This window comes from Nicotiana tabacum, chromosome 9 (genome assembly GCF_000715075.1).
Source record: "Nicotiana tabacum cultivar K326 chromosome 9, ASM71507v2, whole genome shotgun sequence".
NCBI lineage: Eukaryota > Viridiplantae > Streptophyta > Magnoliopsida > Solanales > Solanaceae > Nicotiana > Nicotiana tabacum.
Window position 1 is genome coordinate 117,631,168 of NC_134088.1, and position 18,547 is coordinate 117,649,714.

Sequence of the window (18,547 nt, forward strand, 5' to 3'; positions counted from 1 at the left end):
TCGCGACCAAGAAAATTCCAGCCTGACCAACTTACTCATCGCGTTAGCGAGAGTATCTTCGCGAACGCGAAGAAGGACATGCCAGAACACCTGCTGTATCAAAATACCAGATTTTCCCAGGCTCCGGAACCAAAATACGGATCTTGTATCAACAAGGCCAAACATCAACCAATTCTTAAAAATAATTAATTTTCAGACTTTTAATTTTTATCAAAAATTCATAACTCGAGCTAGGGACCTCCGAATTCGATTCCGGGCATACGCCCAGACTGCGCACGCAATCCGGGCTCGTTTACCACCGGGACCGTCAAAACACGAATCCGGGCTCGTTTACCAAAAATGTTGACCGAAGTCAACTAAAATCAACTTTTAAGGCAAAATTCTTATTTTCATCAATTTTCAACATAAATGTTTTTCGGAAACACGTCCGGACTGCGCACACAAATCGAGGAAGATAAAAATGAAATTTTTAAGGCTTAAGAGCGCAGATTTGAGTTCTAAAACATAAGATGACCTTTGGGTCATCACATTGACATGATTCGGTGACTTGGTTGTTGTTTATGGATTTGACTACTGCTTAATTACTTGAATTTATTGGGTGAGCTTTAATATAGTTGTGATTTTATTCTTTATATTGTTTATTTAAAAGAGGAGCATCTTATTGGATATTATTGCAGCGTATGCCTTAGTTTATTTTGGTTATTCTTTGAAATAATCGAGAGTTTTTTGAGTTACCGTTTAAATTAAGATTGAAAAATATTCACGAGAAGTTTCTCTTAGATAATATTTACCAATATATTCTTGCAAGTTTCGACACACTTCGCATTAGTTTATTTGAAAGATTTAGATTTAATCAAAAGAGGAGTCTGAATCGGAAGTATAAGCTAATCACCTATTGAATTTGTGAATCGATAGAACCTCAAGGGTGAAATCTAAACAGTATAATATCCAGAATAACAATCGTGCACCTATCATGTCAAAACTCTTATTTCTCATATTGATAAGAAACCAACTCTGCTAATCTCTAGTTATTTGCCATCAATTGTCCATTGGTTTACTTTAGTAGTTAATTCATTCCAATCAAGTTTTGATCATCCTGAATAGCAGTTAAACCAAGAATTTCTAGAAAATTATTTAAATCCAATCCTTATATAGATGATAATTGTACTATACTATCTTTGGCTAGCGAGCATCAATTTCTTGTTGTGTTTTGCGCTCAATATGATAAAAAGTATTTAAAAATTTAGGTCAAAGTTTATATAGTTTGAATCTCGAAAAACTAAAAAGTTTTATATAAAATGAAACTGAAGGAGTAATTAATTCAAAGACTTAATTACTTGTTCTCAATCTTTAAAAAATAATTTTATTTTTTTCGCATTGTGGTTTAGTACTTTTACAATAATATAAAAAATATAATAATTTTTGAACTCCGTCCTTACTCGAATAATATTTTCTCTTTATTATACTTTTCTATAATATTTGAAATCTACATTCGAGCGTTGCACGTATATCCTATCTTGATAGATAAAATATTATATTAAACATTATATTTGAGATATAAACTAAAAATTTAAACTTTTGAAATTGAAGAATATTGATTATGATTCCTTTTTAGTTTCAACAAAAATACATAGCCTTTAAAAAATTTAAGAGCTTTTATGGGGAAAACCTTCAGTGTTTATTTTTGATTTAGTGGTTTTTTTTTTTCATTTACCTTTTTTTTTTGGAGCATCCATTTGTAATCCTGTTTGCTCTAAGTTTTTCTGTCTAGATTCATTCTCATCTTTATCTATTCATATTATTTCATGGATAAGATGACTGAAACAATAGTATTTTTTAATTATTGAAAAATAACTTGCACGATTGATATATACCTCGAACAACTGAGATTACATTATCTGCAATATTAGTTTCCTATTTTTGACTTAGTTCTATTGGTAAAATTATTCATTATATTTCTTTAATGAAGACCAAAGAATCCTAACCCTAAAAGGATTCCTTAGTGGTTAAAAAAAGGAGTCCTAAGTATCAAAAGTTTTTTTACTTAAACTTTTCTGAACGTTGCTTTTTTTTTTAATAGATTTGTTATGTTACATCATTAATTAAGGAAGGATTTATGCAAGATATTTAATATTAAAACTTTATGTACATACTTCAAATAAGGAAGGATTTAATGTATTAATCTAGTTTATTTAAAACTCCTAAATAGTAAGGAGAAAACGTAAAATGACGATTTTGTCTAATATAAAATTTACTTTTAAGGAGCAAAAAAGGCGAACGACATTTCGCTAATGGCCTTCGTGCTTTAATATAGTATAGATTAAATGTCTTTTCTTTGATTCTACAAATTTATCGTAAATGGTTTTATTTTTCATTTAAGACTTACCCAAATAAAATACATCTGAAAAAAGTAAATTAAATAGAGTTTAAACTCTATGTATTACTACTGTACATAGTGACGGATCAAGCATTTTAAGGTAATAGATACTATTAATTAGTGCTGGCAAATGATTGGAGGAGTCAGATTGATATGGACAGATTGAATATGTTTTAGACAACACGGATAAAATTTTCAAATCACTCATATTTAATACGGATAATATTATTTTTTTGCTTGAATTTTTTCCTTGTATTTTTAGGAAACCCATAATCCCTATAGGTTTAGGAAAACCCAGTGACCTAATAGATTTGGGAAAAGAAAACCTATAGTCCTTGTCAAATTGGGAAACGTTTCTCTTATAGGCTTGGGACTATGTGGGATCTATATATAGGGGTTGTAGTTGGGGATTCTATAGATTGTGTTGTACTTTTCTTCTCATTCATAGTGGAAAACTCTCTCTGCTTTTTCCCCGAGGATTAGGCTTAGCCGAACCTCGTTAAATCCTTGTATTGATTTTTCTTCTCTATTTGCTTTGTATATGATTGTGTGCTAGTTAACCCACAATATTCCGTAACAATTGGTATCAGAGCAAGGTTCGAATTTCTACATATAATCTAGGGTAAGATGTCTTCATCATCTTCAACAAAGTACGAAGTAGAGAAATTTGATGGTAGTTATAGTTTCAGTCGATGGAAGATTAGGATGAAATCGTCCCTGATGTTACAAGGGTTATGGAAGGCAATTTATGAGGATTTTTCTGAAGAGATGAAAGAGACAAAGAAGGCATACATGAAGAAGAGGGCATTGAGTACGATCTTCATGAGTTATAGATAGTATTCTACTGGAAATTACTGAAGAAACATCTACAGTAATGCCATGGAAGAAGTTGAAAGATCTGCATTCTAAGAAATTGCTGACAAACCGCCTCTACCTGAAAAAGAGGTTATACAATCTCCGTATAAACGAAGGTACAATTGTTAAAACTCACCTTGATGAGTTTAATTCAATTATAATGAACCTGAAGAATGTGGATATCAAAATTGAGAGTGAGGATCAGGCCTTGATTGTGTTATGTTCTTTACCACTGTCTTATGATACTTTTGCCGATACGCTGCTATATGGGAAAGAAAGCATTTCACTGAAAGATGTTAGTAATGCACTTAAGTCTAAAGAGTTCAAAAAGAGTTTTCCAAACAGCAAAATTGAGGGCAAGGGTCTTGTGATTCGAGGAAGAACACAACAAAAGGACTTTAATAGGAAAAAGTCAACCGCCAGATCGGAGTCTAGAGAAAGGAAGCATAACTGTTATGAGTGCGGGGAGCACGGTCACTGCAAGAGATATTTTCCTAAGCTGAAGGAGAAAAGAGGGAAGCAGAAAATCGATAACTCAACAAATATTGTTGACACTGAAAATAATTCTGATGATAGTGATTATGTAGGGGAAGTCTATGCTGTGAGTTCTAGTCATGGGCAGAATTCCTGGGTTCTTGATTCTGGTGCTACTTTTCATATATGTCCACACAAGAATTGGTTTGCAACTTACAAGCAAATGAATGGGGCTGTCTATATGGGAGATGATAATTCATTACCAGTAGAGGGGATTGGTAACATCAAATTGAGAATGCTCGATGGAATTATCAGAAATATTGAGTGTTGGCATGTTCCTCAGATAGAGAGAAATTTGATTTATCTTTCGACTTTGGATGATCAAGGGTATAAATTTCACTCCCATAATGGAATACTTAAAGTGTGTAAAGTCTCCATGGTACTCATGAAGGGCAAACTACATTCTAAATTGTATCATCTTCAAGCCAGTATAGTTGAAGGGGAAGATATTGTAGCTTCTCGAAAAAGTAATCTGAATCAGTCTCAGTTGTGGCACTTGCGACTTAGCTATATGAGTGATAATGGATTGTCTTTGTTGAGTAAGCAGAATTTATTGAATGGGTACAAAAATCAAGTTTTGAATTTTTTGTGAGCATTGTGTGTTTGGTAAACAGACAAGGGTAAAGTTCAGCAAGAAGGTCGAGCACAAGTCCAGAGACAAATTAGATTATATACATTCAGACTTGTTTGGTTTAAATAGGGTTCCCTCCAAGAGTGGTGACAGGTATTTTATGACTTTGATTGATGATTACTCAAGGATGGTGTGGGTGTATTTTCTGAAAACAAAAGATGAGGTATTTCTGACATTTATTAAATGGAAGACGATGGTTGAGAGGCGACGAAAAGAAAAGTTAAGCATCTTCGAACTGACAATAGGTTGGAATTTTGCAATTCTGAGTTTGATAATTTCTGTAGCAGAGAGGGAATAGTGAGACACTGCACTTGTGTCGGAACACCACAACAAAATGGTGTTGCAGAACGTATGAACACAACACTTTGTGATAGGGCACGAAGCATGCTTTCACACTCATGTGTTAGCAAAGATTTTTGGGCTGAAGCAATCAATACAACTTGTTATTTGGTCAGCAGATCTCCATCCACAACTATTGAGTTCAAAACTCATTTTGAGGTATGGTCCGGTTCGCCTGCTGATTATTCAAATTTAAGAATATTTGGTTGTCCTGCTTATGCTCATGTGAGGGATGGAAAACTTGAGTCGAGGGCAAAAAGTGCATATTTTTAGGCTATGCAACTAGAGTGAAAGGTTATAGGTTGTGGTACACAGATCAAAAGACTCCAAGGCTAATTATCAGTAGGAGTGTAACATTCAATTAATCTTCCTCACTGGACAGTCAGAGGGAGAAGGCAATAGCAGAAACATATCGTGGTGTCACTGACCGCATAGAGCTAGAAATTGAATCTCCACTAGCTCAGCCCAGTAGTTCTAAAGTAGAAGAAGTAGAGGAGGTACAAAATATTGATCAAGATGATAATGTTGATGCACCTACGCAACAAAAACCATATAGCATTGCAACAGGCAGAGAGAAAAGAGTGATCAACCGACCGCAAAGGTTTGCAAACGCAGTTGATGGGAATCTTCTTTGACATACGAATCCTAAGGGATTTACTTTGGCAGTTGCAGAGACCATTGATGCGTTTGAGTGTTATAGCTATCCAGAAGCTATTCCGGGTACAGAACCAAATCGACGGATTAGTGTTATGGCTGAAGAGATTGAGTATCTTGACAAGTTTAGGTGTTGCCTAGACTTGGTTGATGTATGCAGCAACGAATAGAGCCCTCACGAGGGCTGAGGGTAAGGTAAAGAGGCGTTGTACCTGTTGATGAAGAGAATTCAATCCAAGGGGAAGATTTATTATTTTGTGGCTTGAATTATTTTCTTGTATTTTTATGAAACCCATAATCCATATAGGTTTAGGAAAACCCATTGTCCTAATGGATTTGGGAAAGGAAAATCTATAGTTCTTGTCAAATTGGAAAGCCTTTCTCTTATAGGCTTTGTACTATTTGGGATCTATATATAGGGGTTGTAGTTGGGGATTCTATAGATTGTATTGTATTTTTCTTCTCATTCATAGTGGAAAACTCTCTCTGTTTTTGCCCTGAGGATTAGGCTTACCGAACCTTGGTAAATCCTTGTGTTGATTTTTCTTCTCTATTTGCTTTTGTGGGTGATTGTGTGCTAGTTAACCCACGATATTTCGCAACAAATAAAAAATAGAATGAATGAGGAAAAATATGACTATCCATATTTTCTTGAATATTATCGTCACTGCGAGGATTCCAAACCACAGTATATGATGTCAAATTTAGGAGTGGTAAATAGAATGTATTTTCATTTTGTGACACGATGAACTGAAGGAAAAAACGACAAAGTTAAGAACATAAGGGAAAGCCATGTAAAAGGGAGACAAAAAAGAAAGTCAAACGAATAAGAAAAACTTCCAGAAAAAGAAAAGAAAAAAAAAGAATAAGAAATACGAAGAGAAGAACAATATGAGTACAAAGAGTGCACTATGTAAGAATCGAACTCCGGAACATACAGAGCGCATCCTTAGATTCCATTAACTAGTAGTACCCACCGGTCTATTTGAGTAATGGGTGCTCACCCAAAATATATATCCATTTCATACGAAATTATTTATAAAATTATATGCATTGTTATCACGGGCAATTCTCTATGTGGATCCACCCATGAGTGTACAAGACACTTGTAACAAACCCGATATTACACCCAAACCAATTGATTATATTAACTCACCAAATATAATTACAATAACCAAATGTCCATAGAACAATAAAAAATAACACTGAATAGAGACGAGATGACAAAAGAAACTACAACAGGAAGTTAAGAAGAAAGGGGATGAGATATAGATTCAGAAGAGGAGATGAAAAGCATAGACTTGAGTTGAAGCTTAACATAATTCGTATGCCCTGTATTCCCCCTGGATCCCAAATATAATGTCCTAGCATTATATTCGGCTGTTTAATCATTGTGCCTCTTCTCAATTTAGCTTCAGGCCCAATACTCTTAACTGGATTAGTTTTGTGTAAAAATGGCGTGTGGTAGCCACTAAATAAGGTGGTGTTTATTTTTTATCCACCAATTCTAATGTTGAGCAAAAATAGCCACTACTCTATTAAAATTAATATGAAAAGATATTTTTACCCTTTCTTCTATTTCTTTTATTCCCAAACCCTTCTTTTTTACCCTCCTTTATACGCTTCTCTCATTTAAGTTCAGAGCCAAAATTTCATAGGCAAAATTTCGCTCCCTCAATATCATTCCTGCATGCAACTCTCTTCTCTCGATTGAAGTTCAGAGCCAAAATTTGATAAGCAAAATTTCGCTCCCTCAATATCGCTCCTGCCCCAGCCCACAACAATTTTCTGCGTATATTTTGTCCAACTTAATCTCTTCTCATTTGTCATCTTCTCTGCAGCGAACCAGCGTACTGGTATGTTTTCGATTTTGCTTTTATGCATTTTTCTTTTTGTATATCTCTAATCGTGATCAATGTTGTATTTGTCATCAAGTATGTGTGAAATGTCCAAAATAATGATTATAACTTGATTCGCTGAGGAATAAGGTACAGATTTTTGTGAGAAAGTTATTGAGAACCTTTTGGTATTGAAATGTGTTTGTGGTTCAATCAATATATTGATTATGTAATGACATTTCAGAAAAATAGTCCTAAGAATTTGTAAGCTAATTATGTTTAGGAATTTTAGTTAACTGTGCTTCTATTAAAGATGCATCTAATTAGGTCCTGAATTTTAGTTTTTTAGTTTAAATATTAAGGACATTTCAGAAAAATAGTCCTATGAATTTGTAAGCTAATTTTAGTTAATTGTGCTTCTATTAAAGATGCATCTAATTAGGTCCTGAATTTTAGTTTTTTAGGTTAAATATTAAGGACATTTTAGAAAAATAGTCCTAAGAATTTGTAAGCTAATTTTAGTTAATTGTGCTTCTATTAAAGATGCATCTAATTAGGTCCTGGATTTTTGTTTTTTAGTTTAAATATTAAGGACATTTCAAAAAAATAGTCCTAAGAATTTGTAAGTTAAGTTTAGTTAATTGTGCTTCTATTAAAGATGCATCTAATTAGGTCCTGGTTTTTAGTTTTTTAGTTTAAATATTAAGGACATTTTAGAAAAATAGTCCTAAGAATTTGTAAGCTAATTTTAGTTAATTGTTCTTCTATTAAAGATGCATCTAATTAGGTCCTAGATTTTAGTTTTTTAGTTTAAATATTAAGGACATTTCAGAAAAATAGTCCTAAGAATTTGTAAGCTAATTTTAGTTTATTGTTCTTCTATTAAAGATGCATCTACTTAGGTCCTGGATTTTAGTTTTGTAGTTTAATTATTAAGGACATTTCAGAAAAATAGTCCTAAGAATTTGTAAGCTAATTTTAGTTTACTGTTCTTCTATTAAAGATGCATCTACTTAGGTCCTGGATTTTAGTTTTGTAGTTTAAATATTAAGGACATTTCAGAAAAATAGTCATAATATTTACGTTCTATTTCCTTCGTTGTAGTGTGCTAATGGAAGGAGATCGTGTTTTCGAGTTTGATAATTGGCATAATTCGATGAGCTATTGGAAAGGAGATTTTTAGTATAAGGAAACAATAAAAAGTTTCTTGTCGAACACGCAATGGAAAAAGTTGAGGGATGGTGTTTTCGGAAACGTTTTCCGATTACAAGGTGTGAAGTTCTGTGGTAGACTTATTCATTGTGTGTTACTTTCAGAAATTATAAGCAATGACTCGCATTCAATGACATTCAAGGTTTTTGATCATGAAGTGAAGTTTACACGTGAAGCGTTCCAGATAATTACTGGGTTGAAATATTCTTCTTCAGTGGACTTCAAAGTTTTACGTGAAGGAGAGAATAGGCTTTCGAAAGTCTACTTCCCTGGAAAGGATAGAATCGAGTTAGGCGATTTGTAGCATTTTATTACTAGTCACCCATATGGTACAACTGCATCATTTGTAGGCAGCCATGATGATGCGGTGAAGTTGGCAACAATTTATTTTGTTGAATCTGTGTTGATGGGGAAGCACAAGAATCAGAATATGTCTGAGCGGGTAATGAAAATCGTAGATGACGATGAACTCTGCTCTTCTTTCAATTGGGGCTCTCTTTGTTATGAAAAGTTACTAAAATCATTGAAGAGCTGCTTGAAGCCCAAACAAAATACTTCAGACAATGAGAATGAGAAAGAGAAAGAGAAAGATAAAGAGAAGGATAGTTATACTATACTTGGCTTCCCTTTCGCCTTCTGTGTTTGAATTATGGAAGTATTCCCAATTTTTCAGGAAAAATAATTTGTGAACTTCAGAGAATGTGGGTTCCCCCGGATGCTATGTTATTCAGATATGAAATCTCCACATTATGACACCCTATGTAAAAAATACTTCCATAATGAAAAAGTAAGTTAACAGGGTTACTAGCTATTTTTTTGTTTATGTGTTTTAGTTCTGAATACTTACGTTTTTTTTTTCTTATATAATAATTGTATCAGTTGCTCGAGATGTTACCATTTCTTTCTTCTGAAGTAGATGCGGAGCCCACTAGTGTGCATGTGTCATTGTCTCAAGATCAAAGTTCAATGCCTTCAACACAATTTGATGAAGTCTTGCTTAAGGAAATTGTTAACGTAGGTTTTCTGTCTTTAAATACCATTAGTTTTTTATTTGCTTATTTTTGCTTAAGAGACTTTTTTGTTTTTATAATTTTTGATTCAGAGATTATCAGAGAAGTTCAAAAAGGATATGGAGGTAGAATGTAGTAGAATACATCAAAAAATAGCTTTATCAGAAAAAAGGATTCAAAATGACATCAAAGTAATATCCTTAATTTCCGTGCTTGTAACTCTAAGTTAAGGATACCATGTCCTTAATTTTTGAGCTTGTAACTCTCAGTTTAGGACTTCCTATTCTTAACTTTTGAACTTGTAACTCTAAGTTCAGGACTATATGTCCTTAACTTTTTAACTTGTAACTCTAAGTTCAGGACTACATGTCCTTATTTTTTGAACTTGGAACTCTAAGTTAAGGACTACATGTCCTTAATTTCTGTGCTTGTAACTCTAAGTTAAGGACCAAGTGTCCTTAATTTGTGAGCTTGTAACTTGAAGTTTAGGACTACCTGTCCTTAACTTTTGAACTTGTAACTCTAAGTTCAGGACTACATGTCCTTAACTTTTTAACTTGTAACTCTAAGTTCAGGACTACATGTCCTTAATTTCTATGCTTGTAACTCTAAGTTAAGGACCAAGTGTCCTTAATTTGTGAGCTTGTAACTTGAAGTTTAGGACTACCTGTCCTTAACTTCTTAACTTATAAATCTAAGTTTAGGACTACATGTCCTTAACTTTTTAACTTGTAGCTCTAAGTTCAAGACTACATGTCCTTAACTTTTTAGCTTGTAACTCTAAGTTCAGGACTACCTGTCCTTAACTTTTTAACTTGTAACTATAAGTTCAGGACTATGTGTCCTTAACTTTATAACTTGTAACTCTAAATTCAGGACTACATGTCCTTATTTTTTTAACTTAGAACTCTAAGTTCATGACTACCTGTCCTTAATTTCTGTGCTTGTAACTTGAAGTTTAGGACTATTTGTCCTTAACTTTTTAATTTGTAACTCTAAGTTCAGGACTATATGTCCTTAATTTCTGTGCTTGTAACTCTAAGTTAAGGACCAAGTGTCCTTAATTTGTGAGCTTGTAACTTGAAGTTTAGGACTACCTGTCCTTAACTTCTTAACTTGTAACTCTAAGTTCAGGATTACATGTCCTTAACTTTTTAACTTGTAGCTCTAAGTTCAGGACTACATGTCCTTAACTTTTTAGCTTGTAACTCTAAGTTCAGGACTACCTGTCCTTAACTTTTTAACTTGTAACTCTAAGTTCAAGACTACGTGTCTTTAACTTTATATTTTGTAACTCTAAATTCAGGACTACATGTCCTTATTTTTTTAACTTGGGACTCTAAGTTCATGACTACCTGTCCTTAATTTCTGTGCTTGTAACTTGAAGTTTAGGACTATTTGTCCTTAACTTTTTAACTTGTAACTCTAAGTTCAGGACTACATGTCCTTATTTTTTTTAAGTTGGAACTCTAAGTTCAGGACTACCTGTCCTTAATTTCTGTGCTTATAACTTGAAGTTTAGGACTATTGGTCCTTAACTTTTTAACTTGTAACTCTAAGTTCAGACTACATGTCCTTATTTTTTAAACTTGGAACTCTAAGTTTAGGACTAACTGTCCTTAATTTCTGTGCTTGTAACTCTAAGTTAAAGACCAAGTGTCCTTAATTTGTGAGCTTGTAACTTAAAGTTTAGGACTATCTATCCTTAACTTTTTAACTTGTAACTCTATGTTCAGGACTACATGTCCTTAATTTCTATTCTTGTAACTCTAAGTTAAGGAACACTTGTCCTTAATTTGTGAGCTTGTACCTCTATGTTAAGGACTAATGTCCGTAACTTATAAGCAGCTAACATTCTGATTCTTATTTTAAATACGATCTCACAGGCTTTAAAGAAAAACCTAGGATCAAAGATTGATACTTTATTGAAGCTTCTTGACAAACCTCATGAAAGGACCATAGAGAGAGAACCTAGTGTTCCAATTAGCAAAGATGCAGTTGATGATCAATGTGATGATATAGATGTGCATGTAGAAGATCATTATGAAAGCGATTATAGAGATGCGCATCTAGAAGATGAAACTGATATTGGCATCGAAATTGGGAAAGGTTAGATACAGTTTTTGAATTTGTTATCATTGAAATTTATATTCAATAGCATAATACATATAAACTTTTTTGTGATTACAAATGTGTGTAGAATCTTTTGATGGAATGGAATGTCAAGACCAGGAAAATTCAAAAGAGACAAGTGTAACAAACATAATTTATAAATCTGGAGTACAATCTCAGGATTTAGAAAATCCATTGGGAACAAGTATAAGTGAGATTGTATGCAAATGTGTTGAAAAAATATATGATCTATCTACACCTCTCTCACTTAAAGAGAAATTTGGAAATAAAAATGATGCCAATCAAGGTTAGATGGAATTTTCATGACATGTTGAATGTTAGTTTTAGTAAACTATTAGTAACAAGTATTAATTGTAAATGTTACAGAATCTTTTAAAACTGCAAGGAAAGAAGATGGAGTGGACTATCAAGATGATGAAATTTCAAAAGAGAGAAGTGGAGGACAATCTCAAGACATAGAAAATACCCAAGGAACAAGCATAAGTGAGATTGTTTGCAAATGTATAGAAGGAACGTATGATATCTCTACACCTCTCTCTCTTACAGACAATATTGGAAGCCAAAAAAATGCTAGTCAAGATAATGATTTAACTGGCATGATCTTGACAGTTGCAATAGGTTAGACGGAGTTTTTTTTCATCTTATACATGTTTGTTTTAATCAAAGATTAGTAACAAGTAATAATTGTGTTAGCTCCTGTAAATATTTTGCAGAATCTTGTGAACTTGCAATCGAAGAACATGGAGAACAGTTGCAAGATAAAGAAAATACAAGCAATATGTCAGTACTATTATCTGTTAAAGAAATACAAAAAGCCAGCGTGGCCAACACAAGTATTGATTATGTCCTTAATATTGTATTCATAATTCAAATTGTCAGGACATTTCAAAAATTATGTCCTTTGTTTTTGTCTCTTCATTTGACAATTCATAGAATTGACAACTTACAGCAAACTAATGTATATGTAGTGTTGCTTGCAGAGCAAAACAAAAATGAAGTCATTAACCAATATACTAGGAAAAGGAAGAGAGATAGTATTGGTTTTGATGGTCCATCATTTGCTATTCTTACTCCTACTCCTCCGACTACACAAATGAGCATTGATGGGGGTTTGTCTATGGAGGTTGAAGGAAATGTTGAAGAAGAGCTTGGTCGAGGAAAAAGGAATAAGAAGCTTAGTTGGCAATTGAAATCTCCTTTTGAACAGAAAAGAAAAAGAGGAACATCGATGGCGCACAATGAAAATACTCCTAAGTATACAGGCTGGATAAAATCAAAATATACTCGTACATGTATTTTTCATTATGCCAAAGATGATGAAAACTTATTGAATAAATTCATTGGGTGGTTGGGCAAGGAGAAATGGAAAGGTCGCAAAAAAGTGTAAGTCCCTAAATGTATTCATTATTTCTTAATTGCTTACATTTGTGTCTTGAACTTGTAATTTTAAATTCAGGACTAAGTGTATTGAGCTTCCAACTCTAACTTCATGACTAAATGTCCTAAATTTTTGAGCTTGTAACTCTAAGTTAAGGATTAAGTGTCCTTAACTTTTGAGATTGTAAGTCTAAGTTCAGGACTAAGTGTCCTTAACTTTTTAACTTGTAACTGTAAGTTAAGGACTACCTGTCCTTAATTTTTGAATTTGCAACTCTAACTTCAGGACCAAGTGTCCTTAATTTTTGAACTTCCACTCTAAGTTCAAGACCAATTGTCCTTAACTTATGAGCTTGTTACTCTAAGTTCAGGACTTTAATTTATGAGCTTGTAAGTCTAAGTTCAGGACCAAGTATCCTTAACTTTTGAACTTGTAACTGTAAGTTAAGGACTACCCGTCCTTAATTTTTGAATTTGCAACTCTAACTTCAGGACCAAGTATCCTTAATTTTTGAACTTCCACTCTAAGTTCAGGACCAATTGTCCTTAACTTATGAGCTTGTTACTCTAAGTTTATGACTAATTGTTCTTTAATTTATGAGCTAGTAAGTCTAAGTTCAGGACCAAGTGTCCTTAACTTTTGAACTTGTAACTGTAAGTTAAGGACTACATGTCCTTAACTTTTGAATTTGCAACTCTAACTTCTGGACCAAGTGTCCTTAATTTTTGAACTTCCACTCTAAGTTCAGGACCAATTGTCCTTAACTTATGCGCTTGTTACTTTAAGTTCATGACTAATTGTCCTTTAATTTATGAGCTAAACTCTAAGTTCAGGACCAATTGTCCTTAACTTATGCGCTTGTTACTTTAAGTTCATGACTAATTGTCCTTTAATTTATGAGCTAGTAAGTCTAAGTTCAGGACCAAGTGTCCTTAACTTTTGAACTTGTAACTGTAAGTTAAGGACATCCTGTCCTTAAATTTTGAATTTGCAATTCTAACTTCAGGACCAAGTGTCCTTAATTTTTGAACTTCCACTCTAAGTTCAGGACCAATTGTCCTTAACTTATGCGCTTGTTACTCTAAGTTCGTGACTAATTGTCCTTTAATTTATGAGCTAGTAAGTCTAAGTTCAGGACCAAGTGTCCTTAACTTTTGAACTTGTAACTGTAAGTTAAGGACATCCTGTCCTTAAATTTTGAATTTGCAACTCTAACTTCAGGACCAAGTATCCTAAACTTATGACCTTTTTACTGTAAGTTCAGGACCAAGTGTCCTTAATTAAAAATTGAGAACTAACTTATAAACTTTCTAACTTTGATATTTTCAAAATTTTCAGGGGACAAACTGATATATATGCTGAGGATAATGGTGTGAGAAAGAATCCATATAAATTGTACCATCAAAAAATCAGTAGAAAAATGTTCTTCCTTGAGCTTGCAGATAGTAGCTTTGTACTTGATGATAAGGTTTGATAATTCACAAGGCATTTATTTTCTTTCTTCTTAATTTATTGTTTTTTATTTATTTACGACTGATGGATTTTTTTTCTTTTTTTTTCTTTTTATGAAGCATATTGACATTGCCCTGTATTATTTGAGAAAGAAGGAATGCTACCACCCTTGCGCCCATTCTTTTTGTTGCACACCTACAGATATACTTTTTGATAACTATATGCTAATTGTGTATAAGGATTTCAATGAAGATGCTTCAAATTTATTTTGGTGTGATGATAATCAGTTGGTTCTCACACCATATGTGTGGGGTGACAATCGTAGATGTGGAATTGCTTGGATAGAGGTTGACAAAATCTTTTTTCCATGTCGGCTTCCTTCAGAAGATAATGATGTTGTGACACATTTTCTTTTGGGGGTATTGGATTTGAATGAGAGAAAGATTGATGTGTACGATTCCATATATAGTGAGCCAAATGAGCAAGGAATGAAACACATTGAAATGTATGCACGCATGATCCCCCACTTGCTAAAGTTCTCACAGTTTGAGAAAAATCACAAGTCTTTTGGAAATGCATTCAACAAATTTGATATTCAGTGGCAAAGACCACCACACCAAACTGGATCGTACGTGTTGACATTTGCTATATAATTTATATGTACTTTAGATTTATTTTATTAAATATATTGTTTAATTGACTCCATATTTTTTTTAGGACTGATTGTGGTGCATTCCTAATCAAGTATGTGGAGTTGTTGATAATGGGAAAGGATGTGGAGAAATTCCAACCTGAGGACATATCAAACTTCAGAAAAGAACTTGCAGCAAATCTTTGGACACATGGAGAGTGGAAAAGAAATTCTGGTTATGATACACCACCAGAAAATGTCGGCGACGACTATGATAGCGAAAATGAAACTTTCTGCCCAAAGGAGTTGTAGTGTAGTTGTAAAGAAAGTCAGCTGTAGTGAAATTGGTATAAAATTGCTGTAAAGAATCCATATGAATTCTCAAAATATCCTGTAAATTGTCACAAGACACTTTATTTTGTTTGCATAGCATAATGTTTTGGTCACAGCTATGCTAAATTATAGTTTCAGCAGTAATATGAAGGCATCGTGTTATTAATTTCTATCTTTCTGTTAACTATTGATTTGTCCATTTTTTCACAGTTTTAAAGGGCCAATCTTTGATTAAATTGTCTTGAAGTTTTTAGAAATTCAAAGCAACACACATTGATTGTTGTAGAACTTCAGAATCTGTTAACTACATCCTTTTTTGTTGAAGGATGAAAATAATATTCAAGACATATTTTTTTAAATGTGCTAAACTTCTGGAATATAGACAATAAACTGAGATTTTCAAAAGTTAAGGACATTTTAGAATTTTATGTCCTATATATTAGATTCATACTTCAAATGTTCAGGACGTTTCAAAAAATTATGTCCTGAAGTCTACTTGTACCAATCTCATTTTAAAAATAAGATGTAGCAAGCTGTGTTTAGCAAGCTGTAGATGTCAATTTTATAACTACTGATTTGTCCATTTTAAATTGCCACTTTTTTATTAAATCTATAGAGATATAGCAAAAGATACATTGATTGTTGTAGAACTTCAGGACATTATGTTCATAAACGTCATGATTTGTTGAAGGATGAAAATAACATTCAGGACATATTTTTCTGCAATGTCCTGAACTTCTGGAAATCTAGATAATAATCTGAGATTTCCAGAAGCTAAGGACATTTTAGAAATTTATGTCCTTAATATTAGATTCATACTTGAAATTTTAAGGACTTGTAAAAGATTATGTCCTTAAGTTATACTTGTACCAATCTCATTTTAAAAATAAAGATGTAGCAACTTGCAGGCGTCAAATTATATAAAGAAAAGGACTTTCTTGTTTACTTACGGCAAGAATAAAATCTCATAAATAATAATTGGTCCGACAAAGGTAAATTAATCTCCCAGAAAAAGAAAAAGAAACAAAGAGCAAGTAAGTGCAAAGAAACTTTGAAAATTCAGGACATCTTTTATATAACCATCTGCTAATGTTTACTTGCTCAAATAAAAACAATCTAAATGAATCCAATTTATAGCAAAAACTTAAAAGAGTAGATAAACATAAGTGGATATATCTATTATTCTCTATGCTTCCTTGAAAATGGATGGACTGCCGGAGAATATATACAAGATGTTCTATTATGACCAATTCTTCTGCAACGACCACATTTGAATATTATTTTTGATGATTCGGTAGCTTGTTTATGCCTTTTCTTCTGCCTTCTACCTGGCGGGACTTTGAAATCTGGAGGTTTAATAATTTGTGACTTAACACTCTCTGGTACAATCCAAGAATCTGTATGTCTTACAGGATGTATTTGTCTTTCATATGTTTTCAGCCAAGATTCCTTTAAGTACCAATCCGAGCAGAAATTGGACTTCTTGATATTTCTCTTCTCGATAGCTGCAATTGCATGTATACATGGTAATTCATCAAATTGAAACTGAAAACAATCACATGTTCTTTTGTTTAAGTCCACCAAGAAAGTAATTCCTTCTTCCTCAACTCTAGAATGCCATGAATCAACAGGGAAGACCTTCAAAGTTGAAAAACTATAAGTTAGTACATTATGTTAAATTATCATTAAAATAATAAGCTAAAGTAAGAACATAATACTTATATTTAAAGTAAAAGCTAAATCTATCTTTTTCTTCAATTCCTCTTCTACCCAACAAGAAATGTCATAAAAAGTTCCTTCTGCTTCATTTCTTCTTTCATAAAACCAACGTTGTAGCTTCATTTGGATGAAATTCATCATTCTTAATATAGGCAACTTCATTGCTTCTAATAGCACAGAATTCATTGACTCAACTATGTTTGTTGTGAGCATGTCATATCTTCGTCGTGGACTACAAGAACGTGTCCACCTTTCCGGTGGTTCTTTCATCAAGTAGTCAAAAGTCTTCTTATCAACTTTTGTTATATCTAACATGTATAGATCAAATTTTTTGCGCCTTATACTCTTGTAGCACTTTGGAAAAGTTTTATGACCTCACTTTTCACTTTCCTTCGCTTTAGGTTCTGCTCCAAATGATAGATACAAATCCCATGGTGGCTTTCAGGATATACCTTTGCAATGCCATGTGCAATAGATTGATGCATGTCCGATAAAAAAATTAAATTGTCACGGCTCTCAATTGCATTGCGAAGCTCACTAAAGTACCACTCATAGGAATTGTTATTTTCAGATTCTTCAATTCCAAAGGCTAGTGGGAATATTTGATTATTTGCATCCTTTGAAACTGAAATCATTAAAACACCACGATATTTTGACTTCAAAAAGTTGCATCAACAGCAATCACTGGTCTACAATGATTCCAACCAGCTATTGATGATCCATATGCATAAAACATATAAAGAAACCTGAAAATACAGTTTAACAGAAGGTTAAAAATACAGGACACCAAATCCTTAATATTTTCACTGCACATATCAAAGTTAAGGACACAATGTCCTTAACATTTTTAGTGCACACATCAAAGTTAAGGAGAACTTGTCCTTAACTTTTAGAATGCACACATCATAGTTAAGGACACCATGTCCTTAACTTTTACAATGCACACATCAAAGTTAAGGACACCATGTCTTTAACATTTTCACTGCACACATCAAAGTTAAGGACACCATGTCCTTAACATTTTCACTGCACACATCAAAGTTAAGGACACCACGTCCTTAATATTTTCACTGCACACATCAAAGTTAAGGACACCATCTCGTTAACTTTTTCACTGCACACATCAAAATTAATGACACCATGTCCTTAATATTTTCACTGCACACAGCAAAGTTAAGGACACAATGTCCTTAACTTTTTCACTGTATACATCAAAGTTAAGGACACCATGTCCTTAACTTTTTCACTGCACACATCAAAGTTAAGGACACCATCTCGTTAACTTTTTCACTGCACACATCAAAGTTAAGGACACCATGTCCTTAATATTTTCACTGCACACAGCAAAGTTAAGGACACAATGTCCTTAACTTTTTCACTGCACACATCAAAGTTAAGGACACCATGTCCTTAACTTTTAGAATGCACACATCAAAATTAAGGACACCATA